We start from the raw sequence: 18892 nt of genomic DNA, 5'->3' as shown, positions 1-18892 counted from the left end.
TCTTATCAGCAGTTTCCAAGCACTTTAAAGATAATTTCAGCAGACTCTAATATTCTTTCAGAACTACATCAAGCTTCAAAACAGGGTTCCGTTACAAACAGTACAAGAAAGAAAGCTTGTGGTTCTGCTGGTAACGCTTATGATTTTACCAACCCCCAAAACAACCACCGTGACAAATCAGAAGAATTCAAGCTACGTCTTTGGAAGAGAACAGAAGAAATGGATTTCTAAAAAGTGAATCAGAGGATGGAATTAGTTACCTTTGCAAATCCTTCAGCTGGAAGAAGCAAGGGAAGAATATTGCTTCTGGCAATTTACAAGCAGGAGATCATCACAAAAAGGGAAGCCAAACTGTTATTGTTGTCATGTATTGGAACCTCAATCACTTTTAATTTCTAGCAGTCTTCCTTCCTGCAATATGTTTCTGTAGGGCATAGGGCTGAATCACCTATAAATGCTCACAACCTTCTGCGAAAGTACTCAGGCACACACAATGTACCGAGAGCCACACTTGCAGCCTACTAATGACCTGCCGATACCTGCCCTACCGAATACGAATGGCTTATGTTTATTAACTTATCACTCTCCTGTATGCTCACACTTGATATCCAAAAGATGCAGATCTGGAAACTGCACTTCCAGGTGTTTGGCACACTACCTAGGAAATTAAGAATAATGCTGGGAAGATCTGAAAACTGGCACAAAGAAAGGCTGACCTTTTTAAACCAAGCAGAAAGGAAATATTCAGTTCATGACCACAGATTTTTCAAAGGCTTAAGCTGTGCTGTAGAATCAAATTTCTGAACAACTCGCGGTAGCATATTTAGCATCTAGGCTCTGTGTTCCTTCCAAACAAAAGTCTAAAACATATCATCAAAATACAAAGACTGCAGAAAGTGCTGGCCTCAGAACTGAGCACAAGACTTCTGACTCACTAGAAAACACTGTAAAATAAAGGGTCTTGGGCACTATTTATGCAAAGATCTGTTCTGCAGGACCTGTGTTAAATAAAATAGTCTTTAAATGCAATTGATAGAAAAAGCCAGTCAAGTCAGCTGGATGTAGCAAACACTCCTGAACCATAATATCTTCTTGTGAGAGGCTACCACAAACCAGCCAAACCAATGCCTAAAGCTGCAGCAAATACAGACGGTTCTCCACTAGCCACTGCAATTCTTTGGGCACTGCCTGAAGTTCACGACACCGGAGTACGATGCTGCTTAATGCATGCAAAACCATGCGACTCCCTGGCAGGTCTCAGGTGCTCCCCTCAGGTCTGTCACAGTCTCTTGGCCTCCCAGAGAGGGAAATAAGCAAGTGGTGTGAATGCACAGAAGTAACTCCTGAAGAAGAAAGTAATTTTGTTACCCTTTCTTTCTCTTGCACGGTTTCTGTGACTGTCTGCTAATTACTTCCAGATTATCTGCATTTCCAATGCAAAACAGAAGAAAATGTTTTCAGCTTTTTTTTTTTTTTTAAATCAAAATTGATTTATTTAAACTGAGCATCAGGTAACAATGTCAAGTAAACTCATGAATAGGTGCAGGCACAGTTTGAGTGAAGTATGCTGGATCTTATTTCCATAGGTACAGGTTTTCTAGATGAAGAATGACAACAGTAGCATCACTGATGAAGAAAATGAATGATGTTAAAAGCCTGAGCATCTTAAAATGTCCAAAACAGCCTGCACTGCAGTCTCTGACTAAGAAGGAGTAGCCCTTTAAAAGGGCACCAATAACAATGACACTTAGTACAGTATCATCCCTCCTTGCACACTAATTCCTGATTGCCCCTATGCTACCTTAGCTGTGTCCATCTATACTGCCCGTGTAATACGCACTCACTGTAATACGTCCAGTGGAGCTGATGCTACAGAAGAAAGCATCTGAACAGATTATAATAAGTCACTGGGCAAACACATCTCAACAGTATGAATTCAGACAGGCAAAATACTGTTAAGTTGCAAGATCTTGGAAGAGGAGCTAAGCAGCACTTCCTCTGATACATGACCTCAGAAGCCTCCCATTCCAGGTTCCCTCCACTCCTGCTCATATTAATTAAACTATACCAGGCATTAATGCATGTCAGAGTGCCCTAATGCACTCAACGCATCTTAGATATCCTTCTCAACTGCAGCCTCTGCCAGAGCCCCCAAGGTATGAAAGGATGCTTGTAAGAGGAGGAGGAACGACCTCTCAGGATGCAGTGCTCCTGTAGGGATACAGGGATCTGCCCCTGCTGAGCTCATGCCCTGCTGAGCTCAGTTTCCCACACTGAAAATTACTTCAAAAAAGACCAATGGTAAAATATACTCAACCATTTCTAAAAAGAGAGAGAGAGAGAGAAGGAAATAATGATTATTCTAAAACAGGGGGGAAAAAGGATTAGAATTGTATTTGTTAAGATCTAAGTTAGCCATTAAACCTCCTAACAAGGCTTTGTAAGAAATATACCTAAAGATAACATTTTCATAATTGTCTCAATAGTGGTTTGTGGGATTTTTTAAAAGCATATATTTTCCCCCTTATTTTTAAATCTGACTTAGCCCTGATACCAGAGGAATCCATCTTTGTTCCTCGTTGAACCTCAAAGATGAGCACAGAGCTCTCCCGGAGCGGCGAAATGGGCACAGGCAATAGACACAGCAATGAATGACCGTCAGTCCACCTCACACGTGTAATGAAACGCATTGTTTTCAGAGGTGCTGCCGATTCCTGGAAAGGGGATATGGCCCCAAAGTGACCACTTTGTAGGAGGAATGGGTTTTGTGCAACTTTGTCGATGAAGAAGAAAGGAGGCAGATGAAGCCAACACGTGAGGCTGGAGAGCTTCTACAGCCTCCTCAGAAAGCCTGCCTGAAGTCCCATTCCAGAGAGCTGCCCTGAGGGTGGCCAAAAGATCTGAGCGGTGCTATCAGATGGATATCGTTTGTGATGATGAGTGGGGAAGAAAAGCAAGGTCTCGTGGAGGTGATTACACAACAAGTGATCCAGACTGATTTACTCGGTCTTGGTTCTCATGGTTTCTGGAGAAAAAGGTCTCAACCAGAAAGGAACTAGCTCTTTGCTTCAGGCTAGCTACTCAAAATTAAATTCCTTTACTAATGCTGGCCATTTTTTGATTGTGGGCCGTGATGTTTCAGGGAAGTGTTCAATGTGTCGATTTTAACTGGCCTAATTATTTCAGACTTGATTACACCATGCAGTTCACAGACATTTGGGCAAAACTCTCTGCTCTGTGCTTCTGAGTGGGAAGGGGGACAGAACAATGCAACGTTTTAGTGTCCATAACAGTAGGTCAGGTTTACTGACATTCGAAGTACCTCTTAATAACCGTAAAAATATTGTAGTTACAGGCATTCTGCAATAGTCCAGTCTTAGGTGTTACAGAAACTTCAACCACTCTCTTTCATTATGTAATATACTGTTGTGGGTTTTGTTTTTTTTTTTTTTTTCTTTTTTCATGTTTGTTTGTTTGGGATTTTCTTCCCTGATGGGCAACAAAGTCCCAAAACCAGAAAGAAATCATTTTGGTGTTTTAGGTATATTACATTTTCTAGCTTGTGCTATCCAATTAATGTTTTAAGAACTTATACCAGGTAGATCAATAAACAAACCTGCAACTGCTGCACTGAAATATTCTTTCTTATTCTATCCTGATGAATTATTCAGTTCTTTTTTCACAGTCCCACAGCAAACCATAGCTTCTTTTTGCATGTATTACAAGTTGTTCGTCATTTATACTTCCATTAGTTTGACATTTTAAATACTTGCAATTTGCTTCCTTTGCTTTTCATGAAAAAGATGAAATAGGAAAATCTGAACTGCCTAATAATTTTGTACAGTGTTACCTCCTTAAAAACGGAAAACTGTATTTGCTTTTGTAGCTAAAATACCGTATTATGGTAACTCTTGAAAATTATCAATTAAAATAGTGTACTTGAATGAAACTTATTGTGGTCATTCTTTGCTATACCCAAGCTACTCATGACAATGTGAAAATAGATGACCATACTAAAAAAAAATAAAACTAGCCATGATTTAGGCTGGTTTTCACAATAAAGACATCACAAAGTAAATGAAAAACAAACAAACAAAAAAGGTTATTCCATTAGTACAGTATCTGAAATATAAAAATCCAGAGAGAATTCTCCAACACATGGGTCATTTTTTGAGACAAGAAGTGGTTTATGATGGAAGCTCACAGAAGAATTCCATTTGCAGTCAAATAATTTTACAAAGAAAGGACTTGGCTTTGTGTACAAAAATCCTCATCCAGCTCATTCACTAACCCAGGCATTTAATTTCAGGTATTTTACTTAGGGCAAGACATCCTTACTTTTAGCCAAAGTAAGAAGTTTATCATGACACTAAAAGGATATTTCTAACTTTTTAGAAGTCTACTTGATGATGGGTAAGAGAAGTTGGACCTCACATATATGAGAGATCCATGGCCATTCTTGGCCACTCAGTTCCCTCATCATCCAAGTCTTGTCCATCAACCTCCTCTACATCAACCCTAAACCTGTTGAGTTAGCTGGACAGTCCTAGTTCCTGCTGAATTACTAGAGGTGGTGGCTACCCACTTCTTCAGCTGCATCAAGCATCAACTTAATCCCTCCTGCTACCAGCTTATTCAGAGGCAGTGTCCTTGTGTTCCGTCTTCTGTGGCAAAGCACGAGCCTTTTACTGGTGTGTTGTGCTGTGAAGACCACACAAGTGAAGTCCCTGCTGAGCTGCAGGCAGGGACAAGGTAGTGCCTGCAGATGACACTGAACTACTGGCACCGGTGTCGATGATGCAGGCAAGCTGAAGCCTCTGTCTTAGAATTTAATGATGCTAAAATGGCCATGAAAGAGGAAGAGAGAGCAACACTTTATTGACAGCACAGCAACAGTGCCAGGATGAAGGAATGGCATTAATAACTCTGGTTTGGAAGAAAGTGTGGAGATAGACCTAGTAAGGCAGAGAGGCTTGCCCGTGCTGTCAAGTGTGCTAGCCTGAGTCTCTCTCTTGAAAATAAATTATTTCTACTGGGAGTCTGAAACAGTTAAAAATTCTTTTTCCCTTTTTAAAGATGCTCCTCTCACTCTGTGCGCAGATGCACTGTGCTTTCCCACCCTCCACACCACCCCCCATCATATAGCACAGGCAAGCGACCCGTGCCTGCGAACACTTTACTGTCACCCTGAGTTGTGACCCTTCCACATACTGCTGGAAGCAGCAGCTGGTTGATGCTTCCATGGGTAATTTCCAGGCTGACAGAGCCTCTGAAAGACAGCCCTTCGCCCCTGATATGAGGGTAGAACCTGGAGGGGCACTGCCATGCCTGCCTAGAAGGTTCACACTTCTTTGCTGCACAGCTTGATGCATGGTGGGTGTGCGATGTACCGCGAATGCAGCAGTAAAGGCAGGCCAGGGCGAGCACATGGAAGTGAATTAGCAGCATCAGTACCATTACCTGAAAATTTTCATACTGGTAAAATTTTGTAGTGCAAATATGTCTCCAGAGCATTCCGGAAGAACAAAGCTCCAACCTGCCCTTGTGAGTCCTACAAGCTGTACAGTCTGAGCAGAAACATCCTACTGCAGAACTGGCTGCAAATTACTGCAACTGCATGTTGGATGCACTGTTTTTCTGCGTTCAAGGTCAGGAAAAGACAACCAAAAACACCCAAGAAACTTTGTGTTTATGCCAGATCTCAGAAGTCGGAAGCCTAAGCAACACTTGCTGGAAGTACTCTATGGTGCAGGAACTCGTACTTCTCATACTCCTTTTGCTGTAACTCTAATTAATGATACAACTGAAAGCTTTGCTCTTGATTATTCAAAAATTTTGAATCTGATTTTATGTATCAATCAGTAAAAAACTGCTAACATACTCTGAAATAATGTAAGCAATGCCAGACACACTGTAGCTTGCTCTCTTCTTTCTGAATCCTGCCTCAGAGACAAATTAGGTCATGAGAATTTTGGCAACATTTTAAGAAACAATAACACTTAGATCAGTTTCTCTGAAATACAGGATTTTTTATCATGAGTGGTATTTTCGTAAGACATCTACTACAGAGCAATTCCAAGAAACAGCTGTATTATACATGCAGTATCATTTTACATTTCGTCTAAACCTTAACGTGACTAAGATGTATTCACTCCTCAAGTTCAAGTACTGAAATACAGATACAACTGGCACTTAATGTGGTGTTAAGGATAATTTTGATCCTGTAGTATTTTATTTTATTTTATTTTAAATTATTATTTTTTTAATTTTTAAAATTTATTTTAAAATTAAAATATTAAAAAACAATTATTATTTTATTTTAAAATCACTGAGCTTTCTAACCTAAATGAATTTAATTGTCTTTTTAAAGTTATGGTGTCAGTACTAACAGAATGCATTCATATATTCATATATGCAACCAAAATACGCATTAACCGGACAAAAATATTCTGTCATGGAGTACATGAATGTGATCAGTTGAATCAAAACCACTGCAGAAATGTTCAGCATCTCAGGTTAGTTTTGTGTGTGTTCACATGACATTAATGCACAGGTAATTTAAACAAACTGAACAGTGAATGCCTGAGGATGGATATGGAGGACAACACAGGGAAACCACAACCGCTGCTGGTACCAAGTTTGAAACACTGATGACAGCAGCATACTGTTGGCAGAAAAAGCAGAAAATGTTTGATTTTTGGTAGATATCTCCTTGAAACCCGTGCTGAAAGCTCACAGTGATGCTAAGCATAAATAAGACTCTGCTAGTCAGTTGATAGCTCTGAGATGAATGTACAACTAAGTTCATATGAAAGTCAAATGTCTTTCCAAATCAGTATTGCTTAATTCATCACATCCAGTGATGCCAATTAAGAAAACTGTAAATAAACCGGAACAGATGACATTGGGGCCATGATGTTTAGCTGTGACCAGTCCCTGATGCACCAAAAGTGCAATACTGAGAGAAAAATAATCCAAAAGCCGACTGTCTATTTTTGTCACCTTCTCATACCCTCCTTTTCCAAGCAATTTTATTAAGTTAAGCACAGTTTTCTGGTTGCTTTCCAATAAAGGCATAGTATATGTAACATACCAAAAAGCTAACGACTTATTACTGACTTACTGGTTATTATCTTAAAGAACACCCTCTAATTCACAGCATTTCGTGCCTTCTCCGGCTTATTACAAACAAACAGGAAACTAACTGAACAGATACAGCAAAGCAAAATTGTGTATTATGTTTTATCACATTTTACTGAGTATTTTTGATAAAACTATGTTGTCCTCTTTAGGAGAACACTTTAAAAAACTGTTCTTTCTCTTTTTTTTCCTGAGGATGAAGGATAAATATTCAGTACTACTTTTTCAATTGATGAATTTAGGAAATTACTGGACTCAGGGAATTTAAATTTCTTTGTTTGCTTGTTTGTTTTTTTCTGGAGAGAAAAATGATGGATGATTACTATTTCCAACCATATTCATCATAAGTTTAATTTCTGGTCATTGAAAGCTTCAAGTGTCACACATACTGTAGCCAATATTGTAACACCACGAGCAAATTCCCATTTGTAAACACTTTATAGCTTGTAACTTCTGAAGTATTTCTAAGCCATTAGCTAGTTACTGTAACAGTGTTTCATTATTGTTTTACCTGCCATAAATCAGAGGAAGAAATATTAAGAGGAACTATGTTGATTAACCTCTAGAAACCTCCTCATTTTCACCAGGATAGAGCATACTACTCACCACTCTGAACCAAAAAATTAAAAAAAAATAAGTAAGCTGTTACAGGGCCCTTGAATGCTCAGCTGTACACAAAAGAACCATAACCCCTAGGCTGAGCAGCCATGGCTTATGTAAAATGAATTTAAGACTTGCCCAAAAGGGTAGACTCATGATACTGTCAGAAACAAGCCATTTGAGAGATCTGGATAGCAAGACCTAATTAATTCTTGGTGTAGTTCCATTGATATCTATTTGTCTAAAACGTTTTTTTTCCCGTTCTGTATACAGGAAGGCATTCACAGGACAGCAGTAGTCTGAGAAGTGTAACTGTAGGTGGTCATAGTGCTATTCCTTCTAGCTTCTCATTTTTCCTCAAACTACAGCTCCTTACAGTTTGAGCTGGACTCTGGCACTGTATTTCCGTTCACTCCATCTTATACATTGTTATCAGTGATAAACAATACATCGTTTCATATAATAATAAATTAACAGCCAAGTTGTATATCTGTTATCAGGGGAAAAAAAAAAAAAAAAAGACATTAATATTTTTTTGTGGGGGTGGGGAATTGGTTTGCTCAGTTTACACCAGCAGACCTGTTTGCCCAGCAAAGAGCGAACCTGCTGACAAGGACAGCATGCTCCAGGACTCCATCCGTTCCTCCTTCCCCAAGAAATAATCCTACCCAAAAAACAACCTCACCGTAAGCAAAGCTTCCCCGTATCTGAAGTAGGATTACAGTCTGTTTTACTGTATCCCAGTGCTCAGTCTGGGGGGGGGTTCATTCTACTTAGCTGAGATAGTGAAATTCTATTACAGTACTGAAAAGCAGGTATAAGGTTGGAAGTACACTCTTAAGGGTAGCAGAAATTATTTTTAAGGAATGCTTTGCTATCGATGAATAAAACAATTTCCGACTCTTGCCAAAAGACAGCGTTTCAGTCCTGTCTCTTAGCTGCTGTTTCTTGGATTATTTAGAACACAATTTCTAGTCAAAGATTTCTCTGAAGTATGATTATAAAGAAAAGTTATTTTAAAAAGAACCTTTACTATTCACTGTACAGATCTTAAACATAGCTGTGAAATTTTCATCTTTTGCTTATTTTATTATTAATGTTCTTAAGTAGTGCCCAGACAAGACACTGGCATGGCCCTTCCTCCATGCTGCCAGCAAGCCTGGGACACGGGGAGTGAAGTCAATCCGCCTCCTCTCCTGGAGGGATGTGGATTCACGCCCACCCTCCACTTCTGCAACCAGCTATCCCACCGGGCTAGTCCCACCCTCCTGCAAACTGTCGGGTCACTCACACGCAAAATGCCAACATTCACAGTGTCATTTTAAATACGTATGCTATACAGGGAATGAGAGACAAAAATCCAGCTGATTTGACTGCCAAAACTTCTGCTTTACCATGTAATTCTTCATTGCACCCCACGAAAGGAAAGAAATACCAGCTAAAACCAGGAATGTGGCATGAAAAATTCCCTTCACAAACCGGCAGGATTGTAAGCAGCTGGAAACAGTCAGGCACCTGTCATAAAAAACGGTACTATCCAACCTTGCCTGCAATGAACATCTATACATGCATAGATTGCATATAGATACAGATTGGCTTTAAATGTGAGTTACGGGTACGCACATCTTCACTGAAGATGCACGTAGTATGGGGAAGGAACCTTTATGAAGTAAAGCAGGTGTAAACCCCATCATTTACAGAAATAAGCCAGGTCACGTAACACCAACCCAAAACAAAAGGAAGCACATTTTCCCAAACTGCGTAACAAAGTGTGTGAGAGTACACCCAACTGCCATGGTCACCTTTGCTCCAGCACAGTCCTACGCTGACCTAAAAGACTAGAGATAAATGTTAGTAGTCACTGGCTGCAGTAACGCGTATTCCACTACACATAAAAAAGCTGGTTTCCTCCTCTTAGCAAACACAGGGAGGCTTCCAGGAAGGGACGTACAGATCGATCCAGTTTAGCTCTGTTCATTGAAGAAAATTATCTGAAGTGGAGGAGCGCTGCTGGACAGCCATGTCCTACCTAACACCTCCCAGTCCGTAAAGCTGCTGGAAGTTAGTTTAACCCCAGGTTAAACCACAGTAGTCCAAATACTATGCAATGTACAGGCTGGTAACAAGAGAAAATAAGAATTAAAAAAAAACCCTGAAGCCTTCTCCCCATCCTAAACTGCTGAATCTGCGACAGTCAGAGACATTTTCCCTCTCCACCCTGACTCCAGCACCTCTTTCTATGACACTGTTTCTCTGCTCTCTGATAGAGAAAACCCAACCATTTCTTCAGCCACGCTGGTTAATTACAGAGACCTGGCTGGTCCAAAGTACTGTGCTACCAGGAGGTAATATGAGCTACAAACTGCTGAAGAAAACCAGAACTCTAGCAGTGCTCCTCACCATCAGGTAAATAGCTTATATTATGTTGGGGAAGCTGGCAGTGGCAATACAGACTTTTTACGGGAAATTATACGGCTCTTGCTATCTGCTGATAAGATTCACATCAGTAAGTGGTGGAGAGCTGACATTCTTCCTTCAATCTTAAACGGGGGAAATTTTGACAAAGTAAGACCCACTTGTAAAAGTTAGCAGCTGAGCTGCCAGATACAAGGTTTACATTCACGTGGTGTTTAGTTAACAGAACGAGGGAAATGCAGCATTTGTTGGGATTTCCTCTGAGCAACAGCCAAGGCACAGAACTTTATAAAGTTCATCTATCTCATAATTTCTTCTTCTTCCTCACTTCCACTTCTAAGTCTCTGAATCCCTAGAAACAACTCGAGGCTTTTCACTCCCCCCGGACTTCAGCCCATCTCGCAAAAATAACCAGGTTTCTGCAGGCAGAGGGTCCCACGGGAGGGATACCCGTGTTTAGTACAAAAGCTGACAAAACTGAGTGTCAGGTAAAAGCAGATAATTAAGTAGTACTTCATTTAACTGCTTAATCTACCCAAGCAGCCTCAACATAGCAAGGGCTGACAAGAGGAACAGGATGCAGATTTCTGGGACGGTTACATTGGTTCTTTTGCAAATCACTTCAGCAAAGTTTAAACCTGCTAACCTGCATGCTTGATGCTCTTCATGCCCCCAGATTCATGCAAGGTGAACAGCTACCACATTTTCTTTCCCTTATGAGTACCGTTCCCCAACGATGCAGTGTACCATCATGTCTTTGCTTCATGACAGCTACTTTCCAGGGTCTGCTTTCTCAAAAAAAAGTCTGTTTTCTCATTCTTTGTGATTTCTGCTCGCATTGATATTTTGCTAATCAAGATCATACGCAATAGAGGCTGTTCTTGCTCTCTAAGCGCTCTATTTGTTACCTCTTTAAAATGGATAACAAGACCACCACCTCCTCAAAACTGCCCACAGTGTACAGAAAGTGCTCCTCACAGCTTGCAAGCAACAAATATCGTCCTGGGTTTTTTTCTCATTCCTGTCATCCTATTAACCACCTCATATCAGCACTAAGGTATGAATAAGGACAACATCACAAATCTTCATGGACACCTAACACTGTCAAAACAGATAAGCTGGTCAAAGAAAACAATACTGGATTTTTTTTGATGACTTGGTAAGAAGCAGGTTCAAGAGATACTATACAATGAAGTTTCAAGTGCAGGAATATCTAATTCCTACTCAGGTATATTTCATCTGCCCTCTAATTAAATGTTACCACTCCAGCCTTGAAATCCAAGAGAAAAGGTGCAGAGTTTGTACAGGAGGATGATAACCAAATGTTTTTTTTTTTTCTCTTAGTGGCCCCATCTTGGTGTTATTCCCGCATAGGCTTGCGTTCACGGCATACTGTATATATAGCAAGATTCACATTTAGCGCATCTATTTCAGGTCACTGAATGTCTAGCTACAGCTAAGACTGAATGAAATAACTTGCAATTTCCCAAGTGAAAAGCAGGCCAAAACTCAGTTGTAATTGTGTGAAGAGGTGACAAAATCCTGGGTTTAAATATATGCAATATGAGCTTGGACAAAATGTTTAACTTCTCAGCCTGAGGTAACATTGTCACAATTTTTATCAGCCAGAGCGATGAATTTATACAGCCTTCCAATTATTTTTTTTTAAATCCTCCTTTATGCACAGAACAGCATGCAATTTTAGCATGACAATGATATATGCACACTTGATAACGCACCGTAAAAAAACAGCTCGCATTTTATTGCTTGACTCGGTGTGACCATTGTTAAATCCTTCTCATCCTCAACAGCCCTGAGCTCTATCAGCACCTGCTCCTGTGACGTCTGTGAAACGCTCTGGTTCTGAGTGCATGGGGAAAGAAAGGCTTTAAAATTAGAAAAAAAGAGTGGTTTTGCCACAAAGCACCAAGGCAAAATTACAAGAGGCGAGGGTACGCTGCTCCACTTTTTTAAGTTGTGCCATAGCTGGCGCATGAGGAGGAAGATGTGTGTGCCTGTGGGAAGGCTTGGAGCACGTTCAAAACTCCAGTTCTGGGGTACTCTTTGCCAGCACCTGCAGAGCTCTCCTCTGATGGCAAGGGATGCTGTTGAGACCCATCTGCAAGGAACCGACAGAGGTGTTCCCTTCACCCACCAGCAGCTGCAGAAACCGCACCTGGAGCCTGGGAGGAGGTTTATTTTGAGTGGCCTTCAAAGGTGAGAGGAGGAGTGTGGAAGATGGCAAGGCAGCCTAGCACTGACAGCAGGAGAGGTAAAGGCAAAGGGTCCATCTAGTACAGCTCTGAGTCACCTCCACCCTCACAATTTAAGAAAAAGAAAATTGCAATGCAGGGCAGAAAGTTCAAAATATGTCTGCAAAGCGTATTTTAAAACTGCTTGTTGGTCTCAAAACTATCTTGTAACCAACACTTCACCTCAGAGATGAAAATGTTTTGCACAGGCAACCCTCCCCCCTACGCTTTTTAGGCTGTTGCTTTTGGCTGAGGCCACTGTTACCACAGGAAATAAAAATTATATTGCTCAGGAAGGAAGCTAATGAGTTTCCACTCCCCCAAATGCCATTAGACACTTCCTGAATAAAGGAGAAGCACATTAATATAAAGAACGGCGGTATGCAAGCAACCAGAAGCTGAGCCTGCTGTATGATTAAAGCTACACAGAGTTTCTGGATGGAGAAGGACTACCAGGTCAGCTACTCTAACGCACCGCCACCATTACCCTGGCTCATGATGTCTGTGCCAGAGTGTTTTGTCCATTCTGCTTTTAAACGACTCAAAAGCAGTGATGCTTCCATCACTTCCTCTGGGAGAACACTCCAGGCGACAGAACAACTCCTTGTAAGGCATGTTTTCCATGCACTTACTTGTGAGTTACTCCGTTCATCTGTTTTACGGTTTTGAATTTAGGGCCGCATGATAAAACGCCAGATCTGGGCTTTTATTGTTTGGTTTGGTTTGTGGATTTTGGATGTTCTTTAGACTGAGGGATTTCCCAATCTGGGAAATATCCACAGGCTGAAAAATAAACAAAATACCAAACAGCAAATTTATGGAGGTTCAGTGACTGACACTACTGTGTTATTAAAGTTCAGCATTATTCAGCTTTAAAAAATGCAGTAACTTTTCCAGTGAGCAGAACGTAAATACTTTTGCATCGACCTATGTTAAAGAAATTATATTAAGGCTTAAGTAAAAACCGTCAAGTTTTCCATGTAGCTAATCCGTATAACGCATTTTGGACTCTCATTACTTTAACTCATTCTTGCTGTGTTGTTGTTATTTCAAAATCGAGTTACTGTAGGTAATTTAAGGGGTGATTCTGCAAAAATGTAAGCAAGTGCCATTTGAAGAAAATAAAAATACAAAAGAGTGAAGTTTTGCACCTGTTCAGAATCTTCAGAGGAAGAAGCCTTCCCTGTAGAGGAGTATCCTTTCATTAATAGTTTGACCACAAACACATAAAATATGAGTTTATAGCTACTCAGCATGTGTTGGGCTTTTTTGACTACCTCAGTGTGACCACCAGTGAAACCTGTGGGTGTGTTTCCAGGATAAATGCCCATGCGTTGTATGGCATTTCATGTCATCTACAATGACCTCTTGGTAGGAACAATGGCACTGTGTCCTGTCTTATCATCTTTCCAGTATTTTCAAGACAGTACCTTCACAATCCACTTTTTCTGCTTACTCTGTTTTCACCTCTTCTTTTTTTTCTCTTCAATAAATTGCTTCTTTCCTTGCCTTCTTTACATTCCTCTCAATTCCTCGATTCTCTTCTGATTTAGTTTAGTTGCTAAGATATAATATGATGCTAAAAAAATTAACCACATTTTTGAGCTTAACTCTTACAGGCAAAAATGAATGGGGAATAAAAGTGCCCCTAGTGGTACGCTCTCTGGGCCATAAGCACAGCAGCACACAGTCCTCATCAGAAAAAATTAGATAAAGTTAATGAGGAAAGAGCAACTGCTCGCCACTGCTTCTCCCAGTATTTGTATTCTGTAACTTCTGCATCTACAGACTGGCTTAGAATTATTTTACGTGCCGAGATTTCATTTCAACACCACCTAAAACGTAGAAAACAAAATAATTAAGAGCTTAACTTACATAATTTTAATTTTACACATCCTCTTCCTAGTGTTACAATACATGCATTATTTTATTGTACTTACACTACAAAATGGGACCATTTCATAATCACGCTAAGACATTTTAGAGTGCATTTCACGCTGGGATCTTAACATTTCACCAGTAGCTGAGACACTTGGCTTTTCGTCTTCCAGGGAAATTAAGACACGGCAATATGCCAACATGACACAGTGCCTGTTGAGTCTCCAGATTTAATTACAGGATCTTATTTTTTAATGAGAAATCACATGAGTCCCTACACTGTGTTTAAAACAACAAAAATGTGTCACTTACTCTGTATTGATGAAATTCCTTTGCTACTCATTGCAGATAAAACGCTTTACTAGTGATGCTGGTGTACAACATTTAAGAGAAAAAAAGAAAACCTTTCTTTCCGGTTTGTTCACCCACTCAAGAAGTACAGCTATTATTTCCAGACGAAACTAGCAGCCTTTGACTACAACAATGCTGAACATACCTCCAAAAGTGTTTTGAACAGCAAAACAAGTTTAAATTATTGAAGAGAATTCCTCCATGAGGTAGGAAGACAAGCTGGACTGAGGCCAGCACTACTAGTCAGTTTTAACCAGGTTTTGTTCACCATGACCCCACCTAAGCTGGAGCCCTGCAGACCAGAATGCCTTCAGACACTGCAGTGTGGACAGGAACAGTCAATAACTCACCACCAGCAAAATAAAAACTACATACACGCATAAAAACTTTCACATCCTTTATTCTCCATAAATGAAATGTGAGTGAGTGATTCCATTTCAGCACTTAATTCCACAGAAAAGCAGAATAACTCTGCAAGGAATTAACACTAAATTAACCAAAAAATGTATTATTTTTTCCACAAAACGGATTGCTTTTTTTATGTTTGCAACACTCAAAACATTATATACTGTAACGTTATGCACATATACATCTGGCTGAGCATGTTTTTTCACACTCCTCATAAAGCCTGTCATTAATCACCTGCCAAAGATCTAGCAGTTTGCAGCCTCTTACATAACAGAGCCTCTGCATCTGTGGTTTCTGATACCAGCATATTGTCCTTAAAGCAGTGTAAACTGCAAATACACAGAACATTTCCCCGCTATTTTTCTCCTCAGTTGTAGCTAAGCAAAACAAAACCTAAACATCACACAAACTCCCAAATCATTACCCGCTCCTCAACAACCATTTTTTCTTCCTTTAAAAGCCAACAAACATTACCTCAAACCATGAATATATCCTAAATCATTCAATTTGTCCGGCTGGGTGTGGGTTTTTTTGATAACATGTTGCAAAGCCAGAAAAAGGGACTGAAGATCAGCCCAAGATTAGCAAGGTATTCAAGTAGCACGGGCATCTTAAAACTACCGTATCCTCCGGGGGACAGCCCTTTCCACCTGCCCTGCAGGTGATGCTCTGAGCCTGCCAGCCCCAGTCCCAAGCACTCAGTTCTCTGCTGCAGTGAGCAAACACAAACTGTAGAGCCAAAACATAAACTCTGCATCTCCAGATACAGATAAATTACAATTTATTTTAAAGATGAGCATCAAAGACAGCAAGAAGACTTTATTTTGATCTTTTTGTTATTTTGATCTTTTTTTTTCCTCTCTTGCTAGAAAAGACTTCCTAATGATGAAATAATGAAGCAGTAATTACTCTCACACCCTTATATTATCTTTCATTTCATGTGCCCTGTCATGCTTTTTGTTCAGAAAATTGCTCCAGTATGCTATAAAAAACCAGAACTGCTTCAAAATCCATTCGAATTCAGTAATATTTTTCATTTTTGGCGTATTGTACTGACACTATCACTTAATATCCATATGAAGAGCAAGTTTCTTTTCACCTGGAGATCCCCAAAGCGCTGGGCACAGTAATCGGTTTATCTTTAAGATATTCAACATCTTTGAATTTAAGATGTGAATATTCAAAAATGCCTCCCACACCAAACCTAAAGATAGTAATGTTTCATTCCCATTGTATATTTTGAAATCCAGAGCTGGCAGTTTTGGATTTCTGAATTTCTGAGTGCACTGTTTTTACTTCAGAAGATAGAAAAGACTGCACAATGACTTCATCACAGCTCAGAAAATATTTTTAACCGTTATTTAAAATTACGTTCATTTCCCCCTCATACTTTTTACTCCATCTCAGGGGGAGACCCACCTCTTCTGTAGCACTTTAACTGCTATGTAAGGCATAAACAGAGCATTTATGTAGCACTAAATCACTGTTTGAGGTTCATATGACACAATAAAAACCTTTTGAACTGAATTTCCAGAACTAAGACATCTAACAGTCGTGAAAAATTGAGCCAAACTGAGGTTAACTACTGCAGTTAAGACTTTAAATAACACAACTGAAACAGAAAATCCTAATATTTAAAACAAATGCATGCTGTTTTTACAGGGTTGTTCTAAATCCGTTACAATACTGTGAGGCAGTGGCACGTAATAGTTATGACTACTGCAGGTTTACAGCAATGGCTATTATAACAATAGCTATCCGAGGTTTAAGAAACCAAACAAAAAAACCACCCCAAAAGTATCATCAAAGTGAAATTAAAGGCTTTCCTGACGTGTTTTCAGAAACAGTAAACCAAGCTTCCTTGAGAAGTCACCACATAATTACATGGCATCTAACAGCTACAACCTCTCACATCCATTATGTATTTAAATAAATAACCATTTCTTTGCTGTAGTAATAACAATGAGGAGCATCTTAACATAAATCAGCAGCCTGTACTTGAAAAAAAGAAAACAAAAAAAAGTAGACCATGCAGGATATAAGCTCTCTGGGGACGGAGGAGGCCTTGTGTGTTAACTGTCAACTCCTTCCCTCAGCAGCAGGAAAGGAAGTGTTAAGGGTGGGACATCACTTACGCGTCTTATTAAAAAATGCTACGGATCACAGTGACAACAACAAAAAAACACCCTATACCATGGGCAGAAACAAATCTCCTTTATGCAGCAGGGAGAAAAATGAAAGCCCTCTAATTACTGTATTGCTGGCTGACACATGAGGAGAGAGTGGAGTAAATGCACTCACCGCGTAAATACACGTGTGTAAGGCTGGACTTTTGGTACAGCCTGGTAACAAAGCGGGCTGGGGGTGGGGAATCCCTTAAGATAAAATTCTTCCAAAGAAACAGAGCAACTTTTAAAAGTTAAAACCTTCCGACCATTTGAGGGAATAGAGTGCACTTATGGCCATCCACAGTGCTTACCTCTGTGCCAGCTAAATCTCACTTAATGGGATTTAAGTCAATTTCATTCAACATTAAGTTATGTTGAAAAACGAACTTCTTTCTCTAAAATTATTTATGACCTAGAAGTCACTCAGTTACTGAGGTCGCAGGTCCTATGCGACGCACCCGACAGCAGAGAATAACCAGTCCTCCACGTCATTTGTTTTCACTGAAGTACGTAAATGGAGTTAGAGGTTAGGAGGTAATTTTAGGAAGGTCCAAAGAGCAGCTCTGCATTGTCTTAGAGAAACATTTTTGGTTCAGCAGCTTCGCATCTTGGTGTAACTTTTCTTCTAGTTTTAACAAATGTTAATCTGCCTGTGACAGACCTCCACAGGCCCCCAAGCAGCAGTTCTTGCCTGTGGTGGTTTCGTAGCAAGTTCAGAGAGATTTCCTTTCAGAACAGGCTCCTGGGTTTCAAGACAGCTTTAAAGATCATATTCATTTCAAAGACATTCGCTTGAAATCTTTGTTCCTGGAAAGAATAAAATCTCTGTACCATTTATCTTTACACCATCAAAGGCACCTTCAGTTGGATAGGCTGACACCCGTGGCCGTTCCTAGGTTTGAGCACCACCAACGCTTAAGGGTTCTTTCTGCAGAATCAATGAGGACTTGAAGGTCTTTGTGAGCATTAAAAGACTGCACATCCCACAGAATCTTCTCCAGATTTTTGTTCCAAGAAACTTGGAAGTAACCTCATTTGAGAGGATTAAGGGATAAACTTCAAGAATTATGATGAAAAGACAGAAGAACGAAGCAGGATTTTACCAAAACCTGGCTCTGATTGATCATCACAACAGATACCTGTTCTCTTCTTCTGGGAGAAGCAGTCAGCTAACCCACAATTCAACTGAGACTCACAGAAGAATAAATGAACGCGTTGCTCTTCAGCCGACTTCAGTGGAGGCAGTCAGCACTGAAGTCATGCTCAATTTTTACCAATTTCCATACAAGAAAATTAGGGTGAAACATGCATAGCGACATATAATTCGCATAGTGAAGTATCTCAAGGTGATTGCCGCTACCTCAAAAAGAGGGCATAAAGAACTAGCAAAGATGACAACATAGCCAGTGCACAATGACAACTGCAATCCCATGAACCTCTACAACACTCTTAAGAACGCGGGTTCTTGCTAGGTCTAGTCCAATGCCTCTGCTCGCAGCAGAACTGACTACAGCAGGACTGGGTCCAGCCAGGTTTTGACCACCTCCCAGAATGGAGGCTCCACAGTCTCACTGGGGAACCTGTTCTAGTGGCCGACTACCACCACAGCAAAAGATTTTTTTTGTGATGCCTACATGGAGTTTCCTGTATTTCAGTTTGTGTCCACGTATATTAACTCAT

At 40.2% G+C, this 18892-nt stretch overlaps 1 protein-coding gene across 5 annotated transcripts in view; it reads right to left on the bottom strand.

The window, feature by feature from the left end:
- Positions 1-18892, bottom strand: part of SSBP2 (single stranded DNA binding protein 2) — a 177957-nt gene that overhangs the window by 58121 nt on the left and 100944 nt on the right. Inside the window, exon 1 of one of the 5 annotated variants that reach the window (XM_080372565.1) lies at positions 261-8771. The exons of the other annotated variants lie outside the window; for them this stretch is intronic. The gene's annotated coding sequence lies outside the window, so the exon portion shown is untranslated. Of the gene's footprint in view, positions 1-260; positions 8772-18892 lie in introns of those variants that run through there. 5 annotated transcript variants of the gene reach the window in all.

The sequence above is a fragment of the Falco punctatus genome (genome assembly GCF_963210335.1).
Source record: "Falco punctatus genome assembly, chromosome: Z".
Lineage (NCBI taxonomy): Eukaryota > Metazoa > Chordata > Aves > Falconiformes > Falconidae > Falco > Falco punctatus.
This window is presented reverse-complemented; position numbering and strand designations above follow the sequence as displayed.